We start from the raw sequence: 9,645 nt of genomic DNA on the forward strand, positions 1-9,645 counted from the left end.
GGTACATGTTGGTACGTGGTGGTACATTGTGGAACATAGTGGTACACAATGGTACATGGTGGTACATGATGGTACATGGCGGTACATGGTGGTACATGGTGGTACATGGTGGTGCATGGTGGTACATGATGGTACATGGTGGTACATTATGTTACATGGTGGTACATATATAAGAAGACATCACAAGCAGTGTAGTTCAGCCCAACGTAAATATTGAGTGGAGTACAGCACAGAGTAGCAGCAGATCGTCAACCCAGTTATGAAGCGGGACCATTTATCCAGTATCGGCTGACATATTTCATAAAACAGTTTGTCTGTCTGCCATTCAGTGAGAAGCTGCAGGTTTGGTTTTGGGCCACTAGGTGGCAATATAACACTGTGTTCTGTCAGGGGTCTATATATGTCTCTATAACACTGTGTTCTGTCAGGGGTCTATATATGTCTCTATAACACTGTGTTCTGTCAGGGGTCTATATATGTCTCTATAACACTGTGTTCTGTCAGTGGGTCAGGGTCTATATATGTCTCTATAACACTGTGTTCTGTCAGGGGTCTATATATGTCTCTATAACACTGTGTTCTGTCAGGGGTCTATATATGTCTCTATAACACTGTGTTCTGTCAGGGTCTATATATGTCTCTATAACACTGTGTTCTGTCAGGGGTCTATATATGTCTCTATAACACTGTGTTCTGTCAGGGGTCTATATATGTCTCTATAACACTGTGTTCTGTCAGTGGGTCAGGGGTCTATATATGTCTCTATAACACTGTGTTCTGTCAGGGTCTATATATGTCTCTATAACACTGTGTTCTGTCAGGGGTCTATATATGTCTCTATAACACTGTGTTCTGTCAGGGTCTATATATGTCTCTATAACACTGTGTTCTGTCAGGGGTCTATATATAACACTGTGTTCTGTCAGGGGTCTATATATGTCTCTATAACACTGTGTTCTGTCAGGGTCTATATATGTCTCTATAACACTGTGTTCTGTCAGGGGTCTATATATGTCTCTATAACACTGTGTTCTGTCAGGGGTCTATATATGTCTCTATAACACTGTGTTCTGTCAGTGTCTCTATAACACTGTGTTCTGTCAGGGTCTATATATGTCTCTATAACACTGTGTTCTGTTCTGTCACTGTGTTCTGTCTGGGTCTATATATGTCTCTATAACACTGTGTTCTGTCAGGGGTCTATATATGTCTCTATAACACTGTGTTCTGTCAGGGTCTATATATGTCTCTATAACACTGTGTTCTGTCAGGGGTCTATATATGTCTCTATAACACTGTGTTCTGTCAGGGTCTATATATGTCTCTATAACACTGTGTTCTGTCAGGGTCTATATATGTCTCTATAACACTGTGTTCTGTCAGGGTCTATATATGTCTCTATAACACTGTGTTCTGTCAGGGTCTATATATGTCTCTATAACACTGGTTCTCATATATGTCTCTATAACACTGTGTTCTGTCAGGGTCTATATATGTCTCTATAACACTGTGTTCTGTCAGGGGTCTATATGTCTCTATAACACTGTGTTCTGTCAGGGTCTATATATGTCTCTATAACACTGTGTTCTGTCAGTTCTGGGTCTATATATGTCTCTATAACACTGTGTTCTGTCAGGGTCTATATATGTCTCTATAACACTGTGTTCTGTCAGGGGTCTATATATGTCTCTATAACACTGTGTTCTGTCAGTCTATATATGGGTCTCAGGGTCTATATATGTCTCTATAACACTGTGTTCTGTCATGGGTCTATATATGTCTCTATAACACTGTGTTCTGTCAGGGTCTATATATGTCTCTATAACACTGTGTTCTGTCAGGGGTCTATATATGTCTCTATAACTGTGTTCTGTCACTGTGTTCTGTTCTGTCAGGGGTCTATATATGTCTCTATAACACTGTGTTCTGTCAGGGTCTATATATGTCTCTATAACACTGTGTTCTGTCAGGGTCTATATATGTCTCTATAACACTGTGTTCTGTCAGGGTCTATATATGTCTCTATAACACTGTGTTCTGTCAGTGGGTCAGGGGTCTATATATGTCTCTATAACACTGTGTTCTGTCAGGGGTCTATATATGTCTCTATAACACTGTGTTCTGTCAGGGTCTATATATGTCTCTATAACACTGTGTTCTGTCAGGGTCTATATATGTCTCTATAACACTGTGTTCTGTCAGGGGTCTATATATGTCTCTATAACACTGTGTTCTGTGTTCTGTCAGGGGTCTATATATGTCTCTATAACACTGTGTTCTGTCACTATATATGTCTCTATAACACTGTGTTCTGTCAGGGGTCTATATATGTCTATAACACTGTGTTCTGTCAGGGTCTATAATGTCTCTATAACACTGTGTTCTGTCAGGGTCTATATATGTCTCTATAACACTGGTCTATATATGTCTCTATAACACTGTGTTCTGTCAGGGGTCTATATATGTCTCTATAACACTGTGTTCTGTCAGGGTCTATATATGTCTCTATAACACTGTGTTCTGTCAGTGGGTCTATATATGTCTCTATAACACTGTGTTCTGTCAGGGGTCTATATATGTCTCTATAACACTGTGTTCTGTCAGGGGTCTATATATGTCTCTATAACACTGTGTTCTGTCAGGGGTCTATATATGTCTCTATAACACTGTGTTCTGTCAGGGGTCTATATATGTCTCTATAACACTGTGTTCTGTCAGGGGTCTATATATGTCTCTATAACACTGTGTTCTGTCAGTGGGTCAGGGGTCTATATATGTCTCTATAACACTGTGTTCTGTCAGGGGTCTATATATGTCTCTATAACACTGTGTTCTGTCAGGGTCTATATATGTCTCTATAACACTGTGTTCTGTCAGGGTCTATATATGTCTCTATAACACTGTGTTCTGTCAGGGTCTATATATGTCTCTATAACACTGTGTTCTGTCAGGGGTCTATATAGTTATCATTGTTTTAGTTCACAATGGAGCCCCTAGATCCACTCTGCATACCCCTGTTACCTCCTTTGTCCCACCCCCCACACATGCGGTGACCTCACCCATTACAACCAGCATGTCCAGAGATACAACCTCTCTCATCATCACCCAGTGCCTGGGCTTACCTCCGCTGTACCCGCACCCCACCATACCCCTGTCTGCGCATTATGCCCTGAATATATTCTACCATGCCCAGAAACCTGCTCCTCTTATCCTCTGCCCCCAACGCTCTAGGCGACCAGTTTTGATAGCCTTTAGCCGCACCCTCATACTACTCCTTCTCTGTTCCGCGGGTGATGTGGAGGTAAACCCAGGCCCTGCATGTCCCCAGGTACCCTCATTTGTTGACTTCTGTGATCGAAAAAGTCTTGGTTTTATGCATGTCAACATCAGAAGCCTCCTCCCTAAGTTTGTTTTACTCACTGCTTTAGCACACTCTGCTAACCCTGATGTCCTTGCCGTGTCTGAATCCTGGCTCAGGAAGGCCACCAAAAATTCAGAGATTTCCATACCCAACTATAACATCTTCCGTCAAGATAGAACTGCCAAAAGGGGCGGAGTCGCAGTCTACTGCAGAGATAGCCTGCAAAGTAATGTCATACTTTCCAGGTCCATACCCAAACAGTTTGAACTACTAATTTTGAAAATTACTCTCTCCAGAAACAAGTCTCTCACTGTTGCCGCCTGCTACCGACCCCCGTCAGCTCCCAGCTGTGCCCTGGACACCATTTGTGAATTGATCGCCCCCATCTAGCTTCAGAGTTTGTCCTGTTAGGTGACCTAAACTGGGATATGCTTAACACCCCGGCAGTCCTACAATCTAAGCTAGATGCCCTCAATCTCACGCAAATCATCAAGGAACCCACCAGGTACAACCCTAACTCTGTAAACAAGGGCACCCTCATAGACGTCATCCTGACCAACTGGCCCTCCAAATATACCTCCGCTGTCTTCAACCAGGATCTCAGCGATCACTGCCTCATCGCCTGTATCCGCCACGGAGCCGCAGTCAAACGACCACCCCTCATCACTGTCAAACGCTCCCTAAAACACTTCTGTGAGCAGGCCTTTCTAATCGACCTGGCCCGTGTATCCTGGAAGGACATTGACCTCATCCCGTCAGTTGAGGATGCCTGGTCATTCTTTAAAAGTAACTTCCTCACCATTTTGGATAAGCATGCTCCGTTCAAAAATGCAGAACCAAGAACAGATACAGCCCTTGGTTCACTCCAGACCTGACTGCCCTCGACCAGCACAAAAACATCCTGTGGCGGACTGCAATAGCATCGAATAGCCCCGTGATATGCAACTGTTCAGGGAAGTCAGGAACCAATACACGCAGTCAGTCAGGAAAGCTAAGGCCAGCTTCTTCAGGCAAAAGTTTGCATCCTGTAGCTCCAACTCCAAAAGTTCTGGGACACTGTGAAGTCCATGGAGAACAAGAGCACCTCCTCCCAGCTGCCCACTGCACTGAGGCTAGGAAACACGGTCTCCACCGATAAATCCATGATTATCGAAAACTTCAATAAGCACTTCTCAACGGCTGGCCATGCCTTCCGCCTGGCTACTCCAACCTCGGCCAACAGCTCCGCCCCCCGTAGTTCCTCACCCAAGCCTCTCCAGGTTCTCCTTTACCCAAATCCAGATAGCAGATGTTCTGAAAGAGCTGCAAAACCTGGACCCGTACAAATCAGCTGGGCTTGACAATCTGGACCCGCTATTTCTGAAACTATCTGCCGCCATTGTCGCAACCCCTATTACCAGCCTGTTCAACCTCTCTTTCATATCGTCTGAGATCCCCAAGGATTGAAAGCTGCCGCAGTCATCCCCTCTTCAAAGGAGGAGACACCCTGGACCCAAACTGCTATAGACCTATATCCATCCTGCCCTGCCTATCTAAGGTCTTCGAAAGCCAAGTCAACAAACAGGTCACTGACCATCTAGAATCCCACCGTACCTTCTCCGCTGTGCAATCTGGTTTCCGAGCCGGTCACGGGTGCACCTCAGCCACACTCAAGGTACTAAATGATATCATAACCGCCATAGATAAAAGACAGTACTGTGCAGCCGTCTTCATCGACCTCGCCAAGGCTTTCGACTCTGTCAATCACCAAATTCTTATCGGCAGACTCAACAGCCTCGGTTTTTCGGATGACTGCCTTGCCTGGTTCACCAATTACTTTGCAGACAGAGTTCAGTGTGTCAAATCAGAGGGCATGCTGTCCGGTCCTCTGGCAGTCTCTATGGGGGTGCCACAGGGTTCAATTCTCGGGCCGACTCTTTTCTCTGTATATATCAATGATGTTGCTCTTGCTGCGGGCGATTCCCTGATCCACCTCTACGCAGACGACACCATTCTATATACTTTCGGCCCGTCATTGGACACTGTGCTATCAAACCTCCAAACGAGCTTGAATGCCATACAGCACTCCTTCCGTGGCCTCCAACTGCTCTTAAACGCGAGTAAAACCAAATGCATGCTTTTCAACCGATCGCTGCCTGCACCCGCATGCCCGACTAGCATCACCACCCTGGATGGTTCCAACCTTGAATATGTGGACATCTATAAGTACCTAGGTGTCTGGCTAGACTGCAAACTCTCCTTCCAGACTCACATCAAACATCTCCAATCAAAAATCAAATCCAGAGTCGGCTTTCTATTCCGCAACAAAGCCTCCTTCACTCACGCTGCCAAGCTTACCCTAGTAAAACTGACTATCCTACCGATCCTCGACTTCGGCGATGTCATCTACAAAATGGCTTCCAACACTCTACTCAGCAAACTGGATGCAGTCTATCACAGTGCCATCCGTTTTGTCACTAAAGCACCTTATACCACCCACCACTGCGACTTGTATGCTCTAGTCGGCTGGCCCTCACTACATATTCGTCGCCAGACCCACTGGCTCCAGGTCATTTACAAGTCCATGCTAGGTAAAGCTCCGCCTTATCTCAGTTCACTGGTCACGATGGCAACACCCATCCGTAGCACGCGCTCCAGCAGGTGTATCTCACTGATCATCCCTAAAGCCAACACCTCATTTGGCCGCCTTTCGTTCCAGTACTCTGCTGCCTGTGACTGGAACGAATTGCAAAAATCGCTGAAGTTGGAGACTTTTATCTCCCTCACCAACTTCAAACATCAGCTATCCGAGCAGCTAACCGATCGCTGCAGCTGTACATAGTCTATAGGTAAATAGCTCACCCTTTTTCACCTACCTCATTCCCATACTGTTTTTATACTGTTTTTATTTATTTACTTTTCTGCTCTTTTGCACACCAATATCTCTACCGGTACATGCCCATCTGATCATTTATCACTCCAGTGTTAATCTGCAAAATTGTATTATTCGCCTACCTCCTCATGCCTTTTGCACACATTGTATATAGACTGCCCATTTTTTTCTACTGTGTTATTGACTTGCTAATTGTTTACTCCATGTGTAACTCTGTGTTGTCTGTTCACACTGCTATGCTTTATCTTGGCCAGGTCGCAGTTGCAAATGAGAACTTGTTCTCAACTAGCCTACCTGGTTAAATAAAGGTGAAATAAATAAAAAAAAATAACACTGTGTTCTGTCAGGGTCTATATATGGCAATGCCTCTGGTCAGTGATATGGGCCAATTAGTTACAGAGAGCAGGATCTGGCAATGCATCTGGTCAGTGATATGGGCCAATTAGTTACAGAGAGCAGGATCTGGCAATGCATCTGGTCAGTGATATGGGCCAATTAGTTACAGGGAGCCGGATCTGGCAATGCCCCCCCCACCTCCCGCTCCCCAATGCTGTAACAGGAATCACTTGGTTGAGGGCTCGAATAATCACAGTACTGACATTGATATTGTGGTGTGTGTGTGTGTGTGTGTGTGTGTGTGTGTGTGTGTGTGTGTGTGTGTGTGTGTGTGTGTGTGTGTGTGTGTGTGTGTGTGTGTGTGTGTGTGTGTGTGTGTGTGTGTGTGTGTGTGTGTGTGTGTGTGTGTGTGTGTGTGTGTTACTGATACTCTAACGGGAGACAATCACTTGGGACAAAGTTTCATGGCTGCTCTGTCTATTAATCTGAAGGTGGTTACATTTCCCAATAATTTCACTTGTACTTTTGCAAACACTCTTTCTCTCTCTCCCTCTTTCTCTCTCTCTCTTTCTCTCTCTGCCTCTCTCTCTACCTCTCTCTCTCTCTCTTTCTCTCTCTACCTCTCTCTCTCTATCCCTCTCTCTCTCTCTCTCTCTCTCTCTCTCTCTCTCTCTCTCTCTCTCTCTCTCTCTCTCTCTCTACCTCTCTCTCTCTTTCTCTCTCTCCCTCTTTCTCTCTCTACCTCTCTCTCTCTACCTCTCTCTATCTCTCTCTCTCTCCTTCCTCTCCTTTTCTACTTTTCTCCCACTCTTCATTGTCTTCTCTCCCTCCCTCCCCTTCTCTCTCTCTTCTCTCCCTCCTTCCCGCCCTTCCTCCCCCCTCTCTCTTCTCTCTCTCCCTCCCACCCCTTCTCTCTCTCTTCTCTCCATCCCTCCCCTTCTCTCTCCATCCCTCCCCCTCTCTCTCTTCTCTCCCTCCCTCCCCTTCTCTCTCTCCCTCCCTCTCTCCCTCCCCTTCTCTCTCTCTTCTCTCCCTCCCTCCCCTTCTCTCCCTCTCAGCTCTTCCTCCCTCCCCCTCTCTCTCTCTTCTCTCTCTCCCTCCCACCCCTTCTCTCTCTCTTCTCTAGAACCCTCCCCCTCTCTCTCTCTCCATCCCTCCCCCTCTCTCTCTTCTCTCCCTCCCTCCACTTCTCTCCCTCCCTCCCTCTCTCCCTCCCCTAATCTCTCTTCTCTCCCTCCCTCCCTCCCTCTCTCCCTCCCCTTCTCTCTCTCTTCTCTTCCTCCCCTCTCTCTCTCTCTCTCTCTCTCTCTCTCTCTCTCTCTTCTCTCTCTCCCTCCCACCACTTCGCTCTCTTCTCTCCCTCCCTCCCCTTCTCTCCCTCTCTCCCTCCCTCTCTCCCTCCCTCCCCTTCTCTCTCTCCCTCCCCTCTCTCTCTCTCTCTCTCTTCTCTCTCTCCCTCCCACCCCTTCGCTCTCTTCTCTCCCTCCCTCCCCTTCTCTCCCTCCCTCTTTCCCTCCCTCTCTCCCTCCCCTTCTCTTTCTCTTCTCTCCCTCCCTCCCCTTCTCTCCCTCCCTCCCCTTCTCTCCCTCTCAGCTCTTCCTCCCTCCCCCTCTCTCTCTCTTCTCTCTCTCCCTCCCTCCCCTTCTCTCTCTCTTCTCTCCCTCCCTCTCTCTCTCTCTCTCTTCTCTCTCTCCCTCCCACCCCTTCGCTCTCTTCTCTCCCTCCCTCCCCTTCTCTCCCTCCCCTTCTCTTTCTCTTCTCTCCCTCCCTCCCCTTCTCTCCCTCTCAGCTCTCCCTCCCTCTCCCTCTCTTCTATCTAGTAGTAGTTTATTATTGATGCTCCTCCCCACAGGTAATTCAGATATAGTTACAGCTCCTGGCCCGCCCCACTAATGACACACACACCTGAGCTCCTGGCCTGCCGTTCCAAGACGTCTACCACAACTACACCACAAGGAAAACTATTCTCACACACCGTCTCCGTAGAGCGAGGAGTGACTTTCTCCTTGAATGTTCCTTGAGCATCTCGTTGAGTGAGTACGTGTGTCGGGGGTTGACCAGAGAAGGAGGGTTATTTTTAGAGACAGAACAAAAGACTGAGGTAAACGGAGGAGTTGGAGACCCCAGCTGAACACAGCGACCCTACAGGGGCTAACGATAACCTTACAGAACGGTTAGCAGGCAGGACACAGAGCATAGAAGGAGGTGTTGGAGGCTACAGGGTCTCGTTAGGGGCTGTCTTGTCGGTAGTTGCTGTGTTGGAGGCAACTGGGTTTCGTTAGGTGCGTGTTGGAGACTACAGGGCCTCGTTAGGGGCTGTCTTGTAGGTAGTTGCTGTGTTGGAGGTCTCGTTAGGGGCTGTCTTGTCGGTAGTTGCTGTGTTGGAGGCTACAGGGGAATCGTTAGGGGCTATCTTGTAGGTAGTTGCTGTGTTTGAGGTCTCGTTAGGGGCTGTCTTGTAGATAGTTGCTGTGTTGGAGGCTACAGGGCCTCGTTAGGGGCTGTCTTGTCGGTAGTTGCTGTGTTGGAGGCTACAGGGCCTCATTAGGGGCTGTCTTGTCGGTAGTTGCTGTGTTGGAGGCTACAGGGTCTCATTAGGGGCTGTCTTGTAGATAGTTGCTGTGTTGGAGGCTACAGGGCCTCATTAGGGGCTGTCTTGTAGGTAGTTGCTGTGTTGGAGGCTACAGGGTCTCGTTAGGGGCTGTCTTGTTGGTAGTTGCTGTATTGGAGGCTACAGGTCTCGTTAGGGGCTGTCTTGTAGATAGTTGCTGTGTTGGAGGCTACAGGGCCTCATTAGGGGCTGTCTTGTCGGTAGTTGCTGTGTTGGAGGCTACAGGGCCTCATTAGGGCCTGTCTTGTCGGTAGTTTCTGTGTTGGAGGTCTCGTTAGGGGCTGTCTTGTAGATAGTTGCTGTGTTGGAGGCTACAGGGGAATCGTTAGGGGCTGTCTTGTAGGTAGTTGCTGTGTTGGAGGCTACAGGGCCTCATTAGGGGCTGTCTTGTAGATAGTTGCTGTGTTGGAGGCTACAGGGCCTCATTAGGGCCTGTCTTGTAGGTAGTTGCTGTGTTGGAGGCTA

The sequence above is a fragment of the Oncorhynchus keta genome, unplaced genomic scaffold (assembly GCF_023373465.1).
Source record: "Oncorhynchus keta strain PuntledgeMale-10-30-2019 unplaced genomic scaffold, Oket_V2 Un_contig_2577_pilon_pilon, whole genome shotgun sequence".
NCBI lineage: Eukaryota > Metazoa > Chordata > Actinopteri > Salmoniformes > Salmonidae > Oncorhynchus > Oncorhynchus keta.